Here is a 19,491-nt window from a genome sequence, read left to right on the forward strand (position 1 = left end):
CAGGGGTTGTGGTAACGCCTGTAACAGTGGGTGTTTGAGTGTTTGTGGTTTGGGGATTAGAAGCGGATTCCATTTGTTGGGAGAAGTTAAAAACTTCTTGCTCTTGAGCATTCATGAAGAAGGTTGAAGAAGAAGATGAAGAACTGAAGAAGTTGCAGAGAAAACTTCGAGAGAGGGTTTAGGGTTTAAGAGTGAGTGAGAGTGATAAGTGTGTGAAATGTGAGAAAAGTGTTTATATACCTAAGTAAAAACGCATGCAAAACGACACACATACCAGCGTTAGACACAAAACTCAAAATGGCACGCTTGGGGGGAAAAAATGATTACAGCTCATAAATGAATGTCTAATCCCACAGTTTGCACACTGCTCGAGGAAAACTCAAACGTCTGCCTTTTGAATTTCTTGACAGCTGTCTAGAAGTTCTAAGGTTTGACGCTTCAGAGTTCCACGTGTTGATGTATCTGATCTTCAGGAATACCAAGAGATTGGTTCTGAAGATTTCTAACTCATATATCTTCTTAACAATGTAGAAGTATCAGAGTCAGAGGCAGAATCATATTTGTTTTTATCAGAGTCTCATTTTACATGTTCAGAGCCATATTTTACTCAGGGCAATTTTTAATGTTCAGATGTTCTAAGATAAAAAGGAATCTATCTTCAGCTAGAGGCTTAGTAAAGATATCTGCCCATTGATGTTCTGTATCAATGAACTTCAGCGTTACTATTCCTTTCTGAACATAGTCTCTAATAAAATGATGTTTAATTTCTATGTGTTTGGCTCTGGAATGTAAAATAGGATTCTTACTCAAACAAATAGCAGCAGTATTATCACAAAAGATAGGAATGTTACTCTCAAAGATTTGTAGATCTTCTAGCTGATGTTTCATCCAGAGCATCTGAGTTGTGCACAGTGATGCTGAGATATATTCTGCTTCTGCAGTTGATAGAGCGATTGTTGACTGTCTTTTGCTAGCCCAGGAGATCAAGTTGTTTCCCAGAAGCTGGCAATTTCCAGATGTGCTTTTTCGTTCTATTCTATCTCCTGCGTAATCTGCATCACAATAACCAGAAAGCCTATACTCTGATGTTTTCTCATACATCAGGCCCAGGTTAGGAGTTCCTTTCAGATACTTAAGAATTCTCTTAACAGCTGTTAAATGAGATTCTCTAGGATCTGATTGGAATCTGGCACAAAGACAGACGCTAAAGAGAATATCAGGACGAGTAGCAGTCAGATAGAGAAGAGAGCCTATCATACCTCGATAGAGCTTCTGACAAACCTTGTTGCTTACCTCTTCCTTTTCCAGAATGCAAGTTGGGTGCATAGGAGTCTTTGCAGAGTTGCATTCAGTCATGTCAAACTTCTTCAGAACGTCTTTAATGTACTTGCTTTGATGAATGTACGTGACTTCTGGAGTTTGATTGATTTGAATTCCCAGAAAGAACTTTAATTCTTGCATTAAACTCATTTCAAATTCTGCCTGCATTAACTTAGAAAATTCTTGGCAAACAGAGATATTAGCAGAACCAAAAATAATGTCATCAACATAAATTTGGCATATCATGAGATCATTTTCATGATTTTTACAGAAGAGTGTAGAATCAACTTTCCCTCTGATAAAATTTTGTTCCAGAAGAAAATTGCTTAGACGTTCATACCAAGCTCTGGGGGCTTGTTTTAGTCCATATAAAGATTTTTTAAGTTTGAAAACATGTTCTGGAAAGTTTGAATTTTCAAAACCTGGAGGTTGATTTACATACACTTCTTCTGAAATATAACCATTTAGAAATGCACTCTTGACATCCATTTGGTATAATTTGATAGAATGATTAATAGCAAAAGATACAAGAAGACGAATAGATTCTAACCTCGCGACTGGAGCAAAGGTTTCATTATAATCAATACCTTCTTGTTGACTATAACCTTGAGCTACCAGTCGTGCTTTGTTTCTGACAACTTCTCCTTTCTCGTTCAGTTTGTTTCTGAAAACCCATCTGGTTCCAATGACATGAGTGCCTCTGGGTTTAGGAACGAGATCCCAGACATCATTCTTGGAGAATTGATCTAACTCTTCTTGCATAGCTGCCACCCAATCATTATCTTGAAGAGCTTCATCACAGGACGTAGGCTCAATCAGAGACACTAGTCCCAGAGGAATATCTTCAGAAGTTCTGAAGGTAGATCTGGTTCTAACAGGTTCATCTTTGTTTCCCAAAATCAAATCTTCAGATACGTTGCTACGACTCTTGACTTTCCTTGGAATTTCTGGAGATTTAATTTCTTCAGAGTCTGGAGTGACAGTTGCTTCTGGAGTTTTCTCAGATTCTACCAGAGTGATCTCTAAATCTGCAAACTTTTCAACTAGCTTTGACTTTTCAGAGTCAAGCTTATCATCAAATCTAACATGAATTGATTCCTCCACAATTTTGGTTTCTGTGTTGTATACTCTGTAGCCTCTAGAGCGTTCTGAGTATCCTAACATAATACCTTTCTGTGCTTTGGAATCAAACTTGTTCAGATGTTCTTTAGTATTTAATATAAAACAAATGCATCCAAAAGGATGAAAATATGAAATGTTGGGTTTTCTTCCCTTACACAGTTCATAGGGAGTCTTTTCCAGAATAGGTCTAATAGAGATTCTATTCTGAATATAACACGCTGTATTTACAGCTTCTGCCCAAAAGTGCTTTGCTACATTTGTTTCATTGATCATGGTTCTGGCCATCTCCTGGAGTGTCCTATTCTTCCTCTCTACAACTCCATTTTGTTGTGGAGTTCTAGGGCAGGAGAAATCATGGGATATTCCATTAGAATCAAATAGTTCTTCAAAATCTTTATTTTCAAATTCTCCACCATGATCACTTCTGACTCTAACAATTTTAGAGTCAAATTCTTTTTGCACTTTAGAACAGAAACTGGTGAATACAGAGTGAGACTCACTCTTGTGCTTTAGGAATTTTACCCATGTCCAGCGGCTGTAATCATCAACGATTACTAGTCCATACTTCTTTCCATTGACTGATGCTGTTTTCACAGGACCAAATAAGTCAATGTGAAGAAGCTCCAGAGGCTTAGAGGTAGAAACAACATTTTTCTTTTTAAAAGATGTTTTTGAAAACTTTCCTTTCTGACAAGCTTCACACAGAGCATCTGAAGAAAACTTCAGTTTAGGCCTCTGACTAACTCAAGTTTAGTTAGCTGAGAAAGTTTTCTCATGCTAATGTGGCCTAAGCGTCTATGCCATACCCATTGCTCTTTGTGAACTGACATTAAACATTTAACATTTTGATCTTTTAAATCAGAAAGATTTATTTTATAAATGTTGTTTTTCCTCTTGCCTGTGAAAAGGACAGAGCCATCGTTCTGACTAATGGCTTTACACGTTTTTTGATTAAAGATTACATCATAACCGTTGTCACTTAATTGACTTATGGATAACAAGTTATGCATTAATCCTTCTACATAAAGAACATCAGATATAGAGGGAAGAGTACCATTACCAATAGTTCCGGAGCCTCTGATCCTTCCTTTCTGATCTCCTCCGAAGCCTACAAATCCAGCGTCTTTAAGTTCCAGGCTTGGGAACATAGACTTTCTTCCCGTCATATGTCGCGAGCATCCAGAGTCCAGGTACCATGACTGGTGTCTAAACTTTGCTGCATAGGATATCTGCAACATAGATAATCTTATCTTTCGGTACCCAGAATCTCTTGGGTCCTTTCAGATTAGTTTTCCCAGAGTTTCTTACAACTTTGGGTCTTCTAGCATTTTTAAATTTGTGTTCTTGTGTGTGTGTGTAGTGGTATGAAAAAGGCGATTTAATTTGGTTACTGGTAGAGGTTTTATTTTCCTCAGAATCATACCCAATTCCCCTTTTATTATTCTGACCTACTCCATAAATCATGGATGCCATAATACTCCTATTTATCCCATTCTTCAGAAATTGTTGAAAGGCTTCTTCATATTTATAAATAATTTCATTTGAAGTTTGTGGTGCTTGAGACAACACTTCTTCTAATTCTAAGCTTTTCGTTTTAGCTTCATCTCTTTCTAACGTTAAAGATATGATTGTATCATCTCTTGTTAGAATTGTTGTCTCAAGTTTACTACACTCTTCAGATTTTGCTTTAAGAAGACCTTTAATGTTTTTAACTTTTTGTTTTAATTTCTGAAGAGAGGTAAGAGTTTCTGATAAACATGATTCTAAGTCAGATCTAGAAAGTTCAGAAAATACCTCTTCAGATTCTTCATCTGAGCTGCTGGATGTGGTAGCCATAAGAGCTACGTTGGCCTGTTCATCAGAGTCAGATTCTGATGATTCGGATTCACTATCGTCCCAGGTGGCCATTAATCCCTTCTTTGTTCTGAAGGCATTTTTCTTGAAGCTTTCTTTCTTAGAGTTATCTTTCTTCAGCTTGGGGCATTCATTTCTATAATGACCTGTTTCTTTACATTCAAAACAGGTAATATCTTTATTAGGTTTACCTTTTGAAGTTGACTCTGATCTATCCCCTCTGGGTCTTGATCTTCTGAAGTTGTTGTTGTTCCTTCTTTTCCAGAGTTGCTTAACTCTTCTGGTTAGTAAGGACAGTTCTTCTTCATCATCAGAGTCTTCAGGTTCAGAGTCGTCAGTATCTGCAGTTTCTGCCTGGAGAGCTTTGGTTCTGTCTGACTTCCGTCTTTCAGGTCTGGACTTCAGCGCCACTGACTTGTTCCTTTTCTGAGGCTCATCCTCCTCTAGTTCTATCTCATGGCTTCTGAGAGAACTAACAAGTTCTTCAAGGCTGATATTGTTCAGATCCTTTGATAACTTCAGAGCAGTAACCATTGGTCTCCATTTCTTTGGCAGACTTCTGACTATCTTCTTAACGTGATCTGCAGTCGTGTATCCTTTGTCTAGCACTTTAAGACCTGCAATAAGAGTTTGGAATCTGGAAAACATAGCTTCTATAGCTTCGTCATCTTCCATCTTGAAGGCTTCATATTTCTGGATCAACGCCAGAGCCTTCGTCTCCTTGACTTGGGAGTTTCCTTCATGGGTCATCCTCAGAGAGTCAAGTATATCTTTAGCCGTCTCTCTGTTGGTGATCTTTTCGTATTCGTTGTATGATATAGCATTTAGAAGTATTGTTCTGGCCTTGTGGTGATTCTTGAAAACACGTTTCTGATCTTCTGACATTTTGCTTCTGGGAACTTCAGCTCCATTTAAGGTTGGAGGTTTGTATCCATCTGTGACAATGTCCCAGAGGTCAGCATCATAACCCAGAAAGAAACTTTCGATTCTATCTTTCCAGTAATCAAACTTTTCTCCATCAAAAACAGGAGGCTTGGCATTGTAAGAATCTTTCTCATTTGAGTGGGCCATTTGTTTTTCTCGCACTGGATCTCTCTACACGGTTAAGTGTTTGATTTGAAAATCAATAACAGAGCCGGAGCTCTGATACCAATTGAAGGTGAGAAAAACAAGAAAGGGGGGGTTTGAATTGTTTGAAAAATAAGCGCTTTTGCAAAATGAAATCACACAATGATTTTATACTGGTTCGCTTATAACACAAAGCTACTCCAGTCCACCCGGCCAAGGTGATTTCGCCTTCAACAAGGACTTAATCCACTAATCTTGAAAGATTACAAACAACCCCTAAGAGAGAAGAAAATCTCTTAGTCCTCTCAAGTCTACAGACTACAAAGAGTCACTTGAGGAAATCAAATAAAAATTAGATACAAGATGTGTAATCTAGAGTGCTTCTAAGAAAGCAAATATTACAAACTTAAGAACAAATTTTTCACTTGATAAGCAAAAGCTTAGTGAAAATCTTTGAAGAACAAAGATGTTTTTCTTGAGTGTGATGTAATTTCAGTATAGTTTTGGCTAGTGATTTCTTGCTTACTGAAGGTTGATTTCTTCTCTTTATATAGGAGTTGAAGTAGTGTTGAAATAGAGTTGAAGTAGAGTTAAATCTGCTGGATAATGAGATGTAATTACGCCATTCCATAAATAGCTTCTGCAGGAGACTTTTTCTTTTAGAAGTGACTACTTACCACAAGTAGTATCTTCTCTCTTGGAAGAGGAGATTAACGTCTCTTTCTAATTGAGGAAATCCATTTGCAGAACTTTAACTTGGCTTAAACGTTACTTCATCATGATTAACAATTCTGATTAGAGTCTTCGTGTATCTGGAGAAACTTGGGATCTGGCTTCTGATGATATTTCTTGAGAGTTCAGATAGCGCTGATAAATTCCAGAGTTTACAGAAGGCATTTGTTCAGAATCAGAGCTTCTAGACTTTACTTCATGTTCAGATGCTTCTGATACTTTGCAGTTTTGTCCAGAGTCAGAGCTTCTTGAAACGAGATTCCACTTTAGATGCTTCTGATACTTGATAATTTGTATCTGATCTTGTTGTGCATCTGATGACATCATCAGATTTATTTCTTCTATCTTTAGAACCCTGCACACTTAGAAACTTTTCGTTAGGGTGCCATTTTTGGTTTCATCCTTTGTTATCATCAAAATCAAGGAATCTGTTGTAGAACAATTTTTGTTCTTACACCAACTACAATGGTGGCAGACCTATAGACTAACGCTTTGATGTATGCATATAATGCAATGACTGCTGCATTTCCTTTCCATCTATACATGGCGACATGATCTGCTATAAACAGTCTTGGTCGAATGGGTCAACCCCATGGAGGATTATGATATATCCCTTAGGTTATGTCGCCTTTAACTAATAAGTCTTTTGATCGGAAAAATAGCAAGTGTACTATTTTCACCGATGTAGTAATAAGGAGTTTTATTTCCAAGTATCGATCTCGAGGATTGCGTAGGAATTACTTATTCTAATTTGATTCTATCAGAACAAAAAGTAATGGTTTGGTTGTTTTGGAATTGCGAATAGTGACACGAAGATAGTAAAAATAACTGATTAAGATAAAAGATGCTAGGGTAAGTGGTTGAGTTAGCCCGTTATGAATTTATCCCGATTTCCTTAATGCCTATGATACATTCAATCACCTAACCTCAGAATGTTCTTACTTAAGTCCTTAAGTGAGAAACTATTAAACTACCAATTCTTACTCAAATGTCCATTCAATTAATCATTGGTTTTAATCATACAATATATCAAGGTTTACGGTAATTTATGAAAGTTACTAGTCCTAGATGATGCATTCATAAACCCAATTGTGTGAAAACCCTACCAATCACAGTCCTGTTATTGGAAGTCATAGATTAATTTGTATTTGTCCGATACAAAAGCATAATAACATCACACAATTAAATTGAAAGACATAACATAGTAATCAAGGAATCATTGGTTCACATTCATAACATACGATAACATCAGGACCACCCCCTAGCATCAGGGGGTTTAGCCTCTCATAGTACTTAAAGAATTCATAAAGTAAAGATTAGACATTACAAAGAATTAGGAGAATTTGATCTTCAATGGTGGCTACCGTTGAATCTCGCCGTCTTCGAATCCGTTGTATTCGCTATCTTCTCCACTGTAATGCTTTCGTTCGTCTGTCAAAAGGTGCCTTTCTCTTTCTCTTCCAAGTCTTCTTATAGCTTCAGATGACCTTTTCCAAAGCTAAAAGTCCAAACTACCCTTGCTGAGCAGAACCCATTCAAATAGCAAAAATTAGGTTTTCCAACTGCGTGCAAAACACACGGCCGTGTGGTGGAACACGGGCGCCCGTGTGGATCCTCATGATTTATTTATTTTCGCATCAGTTACAGTAGCAACAACACGGGCCGTGTTCCTGCACACGGGCACCCGTGTGAATGCACTGTTTTAATCAACACGGCCGTGTGGTGGCACACGGGTGGCCGTGTTGATTTCTGCTGTCTGCTTCATCTTTTTCTCTGTTTGGCCAGCAACACGGCCGTGTGGTGGCACACGGGTGGCCGTGTTGACCTGCTGTTCTGTCATATTTTCGTCCTTCAGAGTGTCCCGAACTTCACCATTCTTGCTTTTGAACCTGGAACAATGACACTACCCAAACGAAGCATAAACAAGGTCTTTTTGACTTAAACTCGTAATCGCATGTAATGTAATACCAAACCAACAAAACTTGATACTTGACTCAAATGCAACTAAAAACAAACATAAATCTTACCAAGGTGATGAAAATATGTCGGATTACCGTCGGGAATTCAATGGAAATGGTGACCAATCACAACCCCAAACTTGTCTCATTGCTTGTCCTCAAGTGATGTATTGAGTCCAAACAAAGGTCACCCTCGAATTTGCTTTCCACAATGCAACCTAGTCTTTCACCATTCGTGTTCCACTTTTCCAATCGAGTTTCAGGTCTCTCCGATTCAGGCAGTTTACCACATTCCATATCCGAAACCTCTTCACCTGCAAGCTTTTCACACACTCACAATATCTCTCGGGGTTAGGTGTGTACACTCACAGCACAGTATACAGTATCAGACTCTTAACTTTGAACACATTCTAATGTCATTACCACAGCAGATTTCACACACTTTTTGAGGTCTTTTTAGGTTGCAACGGGGCTTGGGTACGGTGGGATAAACAAAAAAAATTGGGTAACAAAGGGTTTTGAACTCGGTAATCATATTGTGCACTTTTTCTTCTTTTCCTGTGCATCACATATATTTTTGGGGTAAAAATCTTTTGCCTCTTTTTCTACTCAACTTTCCGAGCATTTCATATCTGTTGGACTCTAAGGTCTCGGCAAGTGCATTTTTTCTTTTCTTTTTTTTTTTCTTTTTTTTTTCCGAGCCTTTCATATCTCTAAGGTCTCGGCAAGTGCATTTTTCTTTCCTTATTTTATTTATTTATTTTTTTTTATAAATGACATACATACTGTTTTTCTTTTTGTATGATCTCATTTTATGCACTTGCCTTCCCTTTCAAAATTTCCACCCCAAACTTATTTTCATTGCACATCTTGCAGTTCACACAATCATACCGAGTTATGACACAAAAGGGAATGGATAATAAAAAGTTAACATGGATTTATGAGGAATAATGCTTGACGTTAGCATGGGGTTTACAATGAACAAATGGCTAAGGCTCAACGGGGTTTTACGAAGGGAAACATGCATATAGGGATGGCTAGAAAGGCCCTGGCTACACAAACAACTTGCCTCAGTGTGTGTTATCATGCTGTGACGTGTCAACAGAACATACGCAAAATCAGAGTGATAAAGTTATACCTGGCTGACCTCTCATGTTGATGTTTCGTGTTTGGCTTTTTGTGACCTCACCATGTTGGTTAGCTTGCAAGCTCTGAAGTCTCTTCGTGTTATGTGGTTCTTTCCTGACTTGGTCTTTCCCTACCGCTTTCTTGGTCCGGTGTTCCCAGAATGTGTCCGACTTTCCTTTCTCAAGGTTGCATCAACTTCCGGGGCGCCTTATCAGCCTCAGTTTGAGGGGTGTCATTCATCCACTACCATTGACCCCGGACTCGTCCACTGTTTCTCATCACCCTGTACACACAGTAAATCCAACAACCAAAAATAGAAAACAAAAACAAACAAAACAAAGATAACATAATAACGATAAACAAAGATAACATAATAGCGATAAAACAATAAAATAAACCATGAAAGGAGAAAAAACCCCCCCACACTTGAACTAAACATTGAACTCAATGTTTAAATTCACGCATGACGGGGACTTACAGTGTTCACTGTTGAGGAGGAGGCGGAGGATCTTGTGGGAAATGCAACATCAAACGTTGCATCATGGCCTGCATATCATCCATGACTGTCCCTTGCCGGAACAGTTCTACACCCTGTCTATCAAGTTCCGCACCTTGCCTGGTCTGCTCAGTGCGGAGAGTTCCCATCTCCGTTTGGATCCAACCCCACTGATCCTGCGACATAAAGGAGGAGCCTTCACCCGGTATGCTCGAATCATGTGGGGGCTGCATAGTGTGTGTCTCATCTTCTTCCATGTACTCACCTCCAACATCCTGGTCAAACTGTGCATCTTCCCCTCCTGCCTGAGCTGCACCTGTATACAACCAATTAGCAGCATTGGCAATGCCAATGGACCCAGGTGCCGGAAGTGCGAGCACTTCCGCATTGTGAATCATCAGCGCATAATGGGTTGACCGGATGACAATCATTTGTTGATTGACTAGCGTGTGCATGTCAATCCTGGTCTTGCCCGTGATTGCAGGTTCTTCCATCAGCAGTTGATCATAGCCGAAGTGACCCGCTATCTGCGTTATCATTCCACCGACAGAAATATCTCCAGTAGTTGCATTGGCTACCTGTTTCAGATGATTGGCGGCGAAAGCCGCTGCATTGAGTCGCTCATTGTGAGCCATGCAATACAAAAAATATAATTCTCTCTTTGCCGCAACCCCCGTACTATCGCCCCGTCCGAACAGGGTGTATGCTAACCCTTTTTGTGCATACCGAAAGCACGGGTTGTGAATTCCAGAAGCCTTTCCTGAGCTGGGATTATACCCCGTTTTTCCTGTAATCGCTTGCCAGAATTCAACCGCAGAGAAAGTGTCCGGAGGGGTTCCGGGTCCAGATACCGGGAGTTTCAGAATACTCCCTAGTTCCGCAACCGATAGCTCATGATCTTCGTCAAACATGCGGAAGGTAATTTGTCCATAAAACTCCAACTCCGACCCTGTCCACCTCCGCCGCATCTTAAATTCAACAGTACTCAAAAACTCAAGTGTTATCCGAGCGAAAGTCGGTGCCTCAAATTGCATGTACTCCAACATACCAATGGTGTGGAACATGCGATGCACTTCTTCTTTCAAACCTAACTCATCCAAGGTGGCATCACACATATATCTAGTCGGGATAAGTTTGCGTTTGGCAAGAATGGCATACCTCTCTTGATGCTCCTGTTTGTCAAACAAAATGCCATGATTGTTGGAAGCGCGTCGAACCCGTTGCTTAGGTCGAGACGACGAAGCTACCTCCTTTTCCTTGGTTGCACGTTTTGGAGGCATAGTGTACCTGACAGAAAAATTCTCAACATTCAAAAGAAGGGGTTAGTGAAAAGCGGAACCGTCACTGTGTAGAGGACAGCGAGGGGAACACTTTTTGTGAAGGTGAGATAGGGTTTAAGTGAATGGAAGTATGAGAAATATGGAGGTTACTTTGATGGAGGCTAGGTTAACAATGGAGGAAGAGGGAGAGAGAAGTTACCAAAATCAGAAAAAGTGCTTATGAGTGGTGGAGAAGAGATATAAAAGCAAGTTGGGCCCACTATTTAAAATACCCAAAATGTCAAAATTTGAAAAAATTTTCCGTTACAAACAACACGGCCGTGTGTGGAAACACGGGTGCCCGTGTAAACTTACTGGAAAATTTAACACGGCCGTGTGTAGAAACACGGGTTCCCGTGTAAACTCACTGGAGTAATCAACACGGCCGTGTGTAGGCACACGGGCGGCCGTGTGGATGCCCCTGTTGTCTGATTTTTTTTTTAATTCGGGACGGCTTCTTTTGTCTGCCTCCTTTCGCTAGGAAGGGATTATGATCACCTTCTCCAAGTCCACTCCTTACCTACAACAGTGTTTCGTACCTAGACAGAAAAGAAAATAACGAAACAAAAACAAAACAAAATAAGTTAGAAATCGAACACGTGGGTTGCCTCCCACGAAGCGCTTCGTTTAACGTCGCATGGCTCGACGGTTCACCGCTTCCTTAGGTGAGGCGCATCTGGTCAATCAAACCTGGTTGTTGGCCACTGTAATATGGCTTCAGCCTCTGGCCATTTACCTTGAAGATATCTCCATTGTCTTGGTTCCTGATCTCTATTGCCCCGTGTGGAAAAACTTTATGCACGACAAATGGTCCGGACCATCGGGACTTTAATTTCCCAGGAAACAACTTGAGCCGCGAATTGAACAACAACACCAATTGGCCTTCCCAGAAATCTTTCCTGATAATTCTCTGATCATGCCACTTTCGAGTTTGCTCCTTATACATCTTTGCATTCTCATATGCCTGATTACGAAATTCTTCTAACTCATGAAGTTGAAGAATTCGGGCTTCACCGGCTTTTGCAAGATCACAATTTAAGAATTTGGATGCCCAAAAGGCTTTGTGCTCCAATTCCAAAGGAAGATGACAAGCCTTACCATAAATTAGCTGATACGGAGACATGCCAATTGGCGTTTTAAACGCGGTTCGGTACGCCCATAGTGCGTCATCCAGTTTGATTGCCCAATCCTTCCGTGAAGCACTAACTGTTTTTTCCAAAATCATTTTAATTTGCCGATTAGATACTTCAACTTGCCCACTCGTTTGGGGATGATACGGTGTGGCAATTTTATGCTTCACATTGTATTTCTTTAACAAGTTCTCCATGAGCTTATTCAAGAAATGTGTTCCTTCATCACTGATAAGTGCACGAGGTACACCAAACCTGGAGAAGATATTTTGTTTAAGGAAGCTTACCACTGCTCTAGCATCATTCGAGGGGAGAGCTACGACTTCCACCCATTTTGAGACGTAGTCCACAGCCACCAGAATATAATTCTTCCCATATGATGTTGGAAATGGTCCCATAAAGTCTATTCCCCAGACATCAAACAATTCCACCTCAAGCATTCCTTTTTGAGGCATTTGATTCATGCGGGAGATATTTCCTGTCTGTTGACATCTGTCGCACTCTTTCACCACTACTTGGGCATCCTTAAACAACGTGGGCCAGTACAACCCGGATTGGAGAACTTTTGCGGCTGTCCTATCTCCACTAAAATGTCCCCCATAGTCGGAGTCATGACAAGCCTTTAACACTTCGTTTTGTTCTTCCTCCGGGACACATCGACGAATTAGTCCGTCTACTCCTTTCTTATACAAGAATGGTTCGTCCCACAGATAAAACCTGCAATCATGAAGAAACTTTTTCTTTTTGTTATAATCAAAGTCGTCAGGAATTACACCACCTACCAGGTAGTTTGCATAGTCCGCAAACCAAGGAACATCCACCACCGCGAGGATCCTTTCATCTATAAACTCATCCTTTATGGGATAGTCCTCTTCCGTCTCTTCAATCGGGGACATTCGAGACAAATGGTCAGCGACGGTGTTTTCACACCCCTTTTTATCTCGAATTTCAAGGTCAAATTCTTGCAATAGCAAGATCCATCTGAGTAGCCTTGGCTTTGAGTCCTGTTTAGAAAAAAGATATTTCAACGCAGCATGGTCAGTATAAACAATTACCTTCGTTCCCAGCAAGTATTGCCTAAATTTGTCAAAGGCATACACCACAGCCAGTAACTCCTTCTCTGTGGTTGCGTAATTCATCTGGGCTGGATTCAATACATGGCTAGCATAGTAGATGACGTGAAGGCGTTTTTCTTTTCTTTGCCCCAAGACAGCCCCTACAGCTATATCGCTCGCATCGCACATTATCTCAAAGGGTAGCGACCAATCAGGCGAGATCACTATAGGAGCAGACACCAATTTATTTTTCAGAGTCTCGAAGGCTTCATTACACTTCTTGTCAAACAGAAACGGAGTATCCTTCACAAGCAGGCTAGTCAAAGGTTTTGCAATCTTGGAGAAGTCTTTAATGAACCGCCGATAGAACCCTGCATGTCCCAAGAAACTCCGTATACCTTTCTCATTCACCGGATGTGGGAGATTTGCGATCACTTCCACTTTTGCCTTATCAACCTCGATCCCTTGATGGGAAATTTTATGACCAAGTACTATCCCTTCTCTCACCATGAAGTGACATTTTTCCCAATTCAGAATTAGATTGGTTTGTTGACACCTTTCCAGCACAAGTGATAGATTATATAAGCAATTTTCGAAAGAAGATCCAAAAACAGAAAAATCATCCATAAATACTTCCATGTGCTTTTCAAGCATATCGGAAAATATGGACGTCATGCACCTCTGGAATGTTGCAGGTGCGTTGCATAACCCAAAGGGCATTCTTCTATAAGCAAAGATTCCGTATGGGCATGTGAATGCTGTTTTTTCTTGATCCTCCGGTGCCACCGCAATTTGGTTGTACCCTGAGTATCCATCCAGAAAACAGTAGAAATCATGACCTGCTAATCTTTCCAACATCTGATCGATAAAAGGTAAAGGAAAGTGGTCCTTCCTTGTAGCAGTGTTCAGTCTTCTATAGTCTATGCAAACTCTCCATCCTGTAACAGTACGGGTGGGGATCAACTCATTTTTTTCATTTTTTATCACAGTTGTCCCACCCTTCTTTGGTACCACATGAACTGGGCTTACCCATGAACTATCAGATATGGGGTAAATTAACCCTGCATCTAACAGTTTCACGACCTCCTTGCGAACAACTTCTTTCATGGCCGGATTCAGTCTTCTTTGAGGTTGGACGACCGGTTTTTGATCATCCTCCATTAAAATCTTGTGCATACACATTGTCGGGCTGATTCCTTTCAAATCGTCCATCGCCCACCCAATAGCACCTTTGTACTTTTTTAAGACTTTGATTAGCTCTCCTTCTTGTGTTTCTCTCAAACCTGAATTAATGATTGCTGGACATTTTTCCTCATTGTCAAGAAAAACATATTTGAGATGTTCCGGTAATTGTTTCAACTCTATCCCCTTTTTTACATCCTGTGTTGATTCTGAAGATATTTTGGGTCGAAGCTCCTCCCAACGTTGCTGTCGGGAACGAGCCCAAGGCGGTTGTTCCTTTAACATTTCTACCACTTCAGATTCTTCCTCATCAATTCCTTCAGTATCTTCTACAATAGATAAACTTAAAACTCTCTCCAACGGAAGCCTGGGTGTTGTAATCTGCATAGATTGAGCAAAAACCGTATCTAACACTTCGATACTTTTACTCGCCCCTTCGTCCTCTTTGAATTTCATAGCATCCCTCACATCAATTTTGAGCTTTTCATCGTAAACTTTGAGGGTCATCGTTCCTTCTTCAATATCTATCATGCATCTTCCAGTTTCTAGGAATGGTCTTCCCAATATGAGAGGAATCTCCTCATCTTCCGGCATCTCAAGTATCACAAAATCCACCGGAAATACAAATTTATCAATCTTCACCAGAACATCTGTTGCTATACCATATGGTCTCTTCATAGAATGATCCGCAAACTGCAATGTCATGCGAGTATCCTGCACCTCTCCTAACCCAAGTTTTTTGTAAATTGAGAGGGGCATCAGACTCACACTTGCCCCTAAATCGATCAGTGCTTTCTTGAAGGATCTATCTCCAATGCTACATGGAATAGTGACTGCACCTCTATCTTTTTTCTTCATTGGAATTTTTAGGCCCTGCAAAATAGCACTACAAGTTTCAGTTAGCATGACTGGTTCGCTGTTGATCGATCTTTTCTTTGATATGATGTCTTTCATGAATTTGGCGTAGATCGGCATCTGTTCCAGAGCTTCGGCAAAAGGTATGTTGATCTCAAGCTTCTTGAATAATTCTAAGAATTTTTCAAAGTTTTTTTCATGGAGATCTTTCTTCTTTGTTCTTGTCGGAAAAGGGAGAATGATTTTTGGTTTTTGTTTCTCTTGCTGGCTTGTCGACTCGCCTAACACTTCTTCAGTCTGTTTTGGCTCTTCTCTAATCTCTAAGTCAACTTCCAACAATCCCTCTTCTTCAACCTGCTCGTCAACTTGTGGTTCCTTAGCCTTTCCTTTTCTGGTGACCACAGCTTTAATGTGACTTTGATCACGGGGGTTAACAATTGTCCCACTAGGAAGCGTGCCAGGTGCATGGGAATTTGACGCTAACTGTTGGGCAATTTGACCCATCTGAATCTCCAGATTTTTTATTGATGCTGTGGTGTTCTTCTGATTATTTCGAGTTTCTTCCTGGAATTGGATGTTGTGAGCTGCCATTTTTTCTATAGCAATCTCCCAATCCGCTTTCTTTGGTACTTGTTGCTGATACTGTTGTTGTTGCGGCTGATATTGTTGTTGTGGAGGTTCTTGCTTCTGAACATTACCTTGCTGATCTTTCCAAGAGAAATTAGGATGATTTTTCCACCCCGGATTATATGTATTTGAATAGGGATTATTCTGCCTCAGGTAATTTATAGCTTGCACTTGTTCTGCGGTTGCAACACAATGCATGGCAAAGTGTGGTCCACTACAAATTTCACAAATCATGGTCGGAACCGGCTGAATTTAAGCAACAGTCTGGGTACCTAAGTTCATAGCTTTCAATCTCCTTTCAACCTCAGCAGCAATCTGGTCTTCCATTTTCACTACCTGATTTGCTAATTTCAAGTCAATTTTTCCCTCCGGCTGATTTACAGTACGGTCATACAATTCCAAATGCTCATTTGCTGCAATAGCTTCGATGATTTTTTTGATACCGGTTGCTGTAGAAAAATTAGACGAGCCACCAGCAGCTGTATCAATGAGTTGCTTAGTTCTCATCTTCAGCCCATTCACAAAATTCTGCATTTGTTCAGTTTCATCCAGATTATGTGTAGGACATGCAACTAAACATCTTTTGAATCTCTTGTAGGCATCTCCAAGTGTCTCTCCTTCTTTCTGTTTAAAGTTCACAATGTCATACCTCTTACGGATATACACAGAAGCAGGAAAATACTCATTCAAGAATGCTGTTTCCATTTGTTGCCATGTAGTAATGCTTCCTGCAGGTAGGGAATAAAACCATTCCTCAGCGTCCTCAGATAACGTGAATGGAAACATGACCAATCTCTTTGCTTCCTCAGAATGCCCATCAATTTTCAATGATGTAGTCATAGTCAGAAACCTCTGCAGATGCTTGTTTGCATCCTCATTGATCTTTCCCGCAAAAGGTTTGCTTTCTAACTGGCGGATAGTAGACGGCTGCAACTGGAAGTGAGCAACATTAACAGGTTGATTCACAATGGTCAACCGCACAGCTGGATTATTCTGTCTGCCATAGTCACCTAAAAGTCTTTCTGGTGGAGGTGGGTCTGCAGCCATATTAACAGTGTCTGGATGGGAATCTGTGTTTGACTCAGATTTTTCGGAGTGAACAGAAGCTGGTGTTCTCGGTGTGGCCTGTTCTTCGCTGTCAGAGTTTGCCAGTTTCTTTCTTCTAGCTTCTCTGAGCTTTGCCCGCAATGTTCTCTCTGGTTCTGCGTCAAAATGAAAATCAGCTGAGGCCTTACCTCGCATAAACAAGTTAGACAACGATTAGAATTGAATCACAAAATTGTCACAGATAAATTTTAGTTGGTAAACAACAAAATTTCGATAGAATAAAAATTAAAATATGTAGTTTGGCAATCCCCGGCAACGGCGCCAAAAACTTGATCGGAAAAATAGCAAGTGTACTATTTTCACCGATGTAGTAATAAGGAGTTTTATTTCCAAGTATCGATCTCGAGGATTGCGTAGGAATTACTTATTCTAATTTGATTCTATCAGAACAAAAAGTAATGGTTTGGTTGTTTTGGAATTGCGAATAGTGACACGAAGATAGTAAAAATAACTGATTAAGATAAAAGATGCTAGGGTAAGTGGTTGAGTTAGCCCGTTATGAATTTATCCCGATTTCCTTAATGCCTATGATACATTCAATCACCTAACCTCAGAATGTTCTTACTTAAGTCCTTAAGTGAGAAACTATTAAACTACCAATTCTTACTCAAATGTCCATTCAATTAATCATTGGTTTTAATCATACAATATATCAAGGTTTACGGTAATTTATGAAAGTTACTAGTCCTAGATGATGCATTCATAAACCCAATTGTGTGAAAACCCTACCAATCACAGTCCTGTTATTGGAAGTCATAGATTAATTTGTATTTGTCCGATACAAAAGCATAATAACATCACACAATTAAATTGAAAGACATAACATAGTAATCAAGGAATCATTGGTTCACATTCATAACATACGATAACATCAGGACCACCCCCTAGCATCAGGGGGTTTAGCCTCTCATAGTACTTAAAGAATTCATAAAGTAAAGATTAGACATTACAAAGAATTAGGAGAATTTGATCTTCAATGGTGGCTACCGTTGAATCTCGCCGTCTTCGAATCCGTTGTATTCGCTATCTTCTCCACTGTAATGCTTTCGTTCGTCTGTCAAAAGGTGCCTTTCTCTTTCTCTTCCAAGTCTTATTATAGCTTCAGATGACCTTTTCCAAAGCTAAAAGTCCAAACTACCCTTGCTGAGCAGAACCCATTCAAATAGCAAAAATTAGGTTTTCCAACTGCGTGCAAAACACACGGCCGTGTGGTGGAACACGGGCGCCCGTGTGGATCCTCATGATTTATTTATTTTCGCATCAGTTACAGTAGCAACAACACGGGCCGTGTTCCTGCACACGGGCACCCGTGTGAATGCACTGTTTTAATCAACACGGCCGTGTGGTGGCACACGGGTGGCCGTGTTGATTTCTGCTGTCTGCTTCATCTTTTTCTCTGTTTGGCCAGCAACACGGCCGTGTGGTGGCACACGGGTGGCCGTGTTGACCTGCTGTTCTGTCATATTTTCGTCCTTCAGAGTGTCCCGAACTTCACCATTCTTGCTTTTGAACCTGGAACAATGACACTACCCAAACGAAGCATAAACAAGGTCTTTTTGACTTAAACTCGTAATCGCATGTAATGTAATACCAAACCAACAAAACTTGATACTTGACTCAAATGCAACTAAAAACAAACATAAATCTTACCAAGGTGATGAAAATATGTCGGATTACCGTCGGGAATTCAATGGAAATGGTGACCGATCATCTTTGTTGGCTGTGATACAACAAAAGGATGATAGTAACCATGACATGGTTAATATGCTTAACCAAAAAATTGGTACGGTATTCAATCCTTTGACCCAAAATACCAATGATAGTTACCAACAATTAGCATACCAAATGAGTCAAATTGCTGACTTCTTTGGTACTCCTCCAATACCAATTCAACCATTTCCTAATAAACAAGCACAATATCAAATTACACCCCAAGTTTTATACATGATTTGAATCAACTAGAGAGTGTTCAATGAGCAATTTTACATAGGCTAGTAAAAAATTAGCCTGAAAGAGTTAGCTAGTGTGAAATGAAAATAGTCTAAACCCATAAATTATTATCTCAATAAGTTTAGACTAATGAAGTCAGATTATTTTACTCAAGTTCCTGAACATGAGTTAGTCGAAATGGATGCAAGTGGCTTAGATTATTCCTTTAGTAAGAATTTATATACCTAATACCTAAGGGATACAACCCAATTAGAAGATAGAGTTAGATGACACACCACAAGCGTACGACAAATGTCAGAGTAGTAAAAAAGTATCGAACCTCAGAGACCAATGGTTAAGTACCGATTTCTATCCCGTCGGTGTAAATCTAGAGTGATCGAAAATGGGTTTTAAAGAAAAAACTAAGTGAAAAGTACTTAAGTTAAAACAACTTAAATGAAAAGCACTTTTGGAAAAATAACTTAAATTTGTAAACAAATATAAAGCAAACAAGACCTAGGATTATGAATCCTATCTTAGACTTCTCCACATGACTTAAGCAATTCTATATGAGAATCTTGACTCAGTTTATAGAAAAATAGATTATTA

Source organism: Lathyrus oleraceus, chromosome 4, assembly GCF_024323335.1.
Source record: "Lathyrus oleraceus cultivar Zhongwan6 chromosome 4, CAAS_Psat_ZW6_1.0, whole genome shotgun sequence".
In the NCBI taxonomy this organism is placed as follows: domain Eukaryota; kingdom Viridiplantae; phylum Streptophyta; class Magnoliopsida; order Fabales; family Fabaceae; genus Lathyrus; species Lathyrus oleraceus.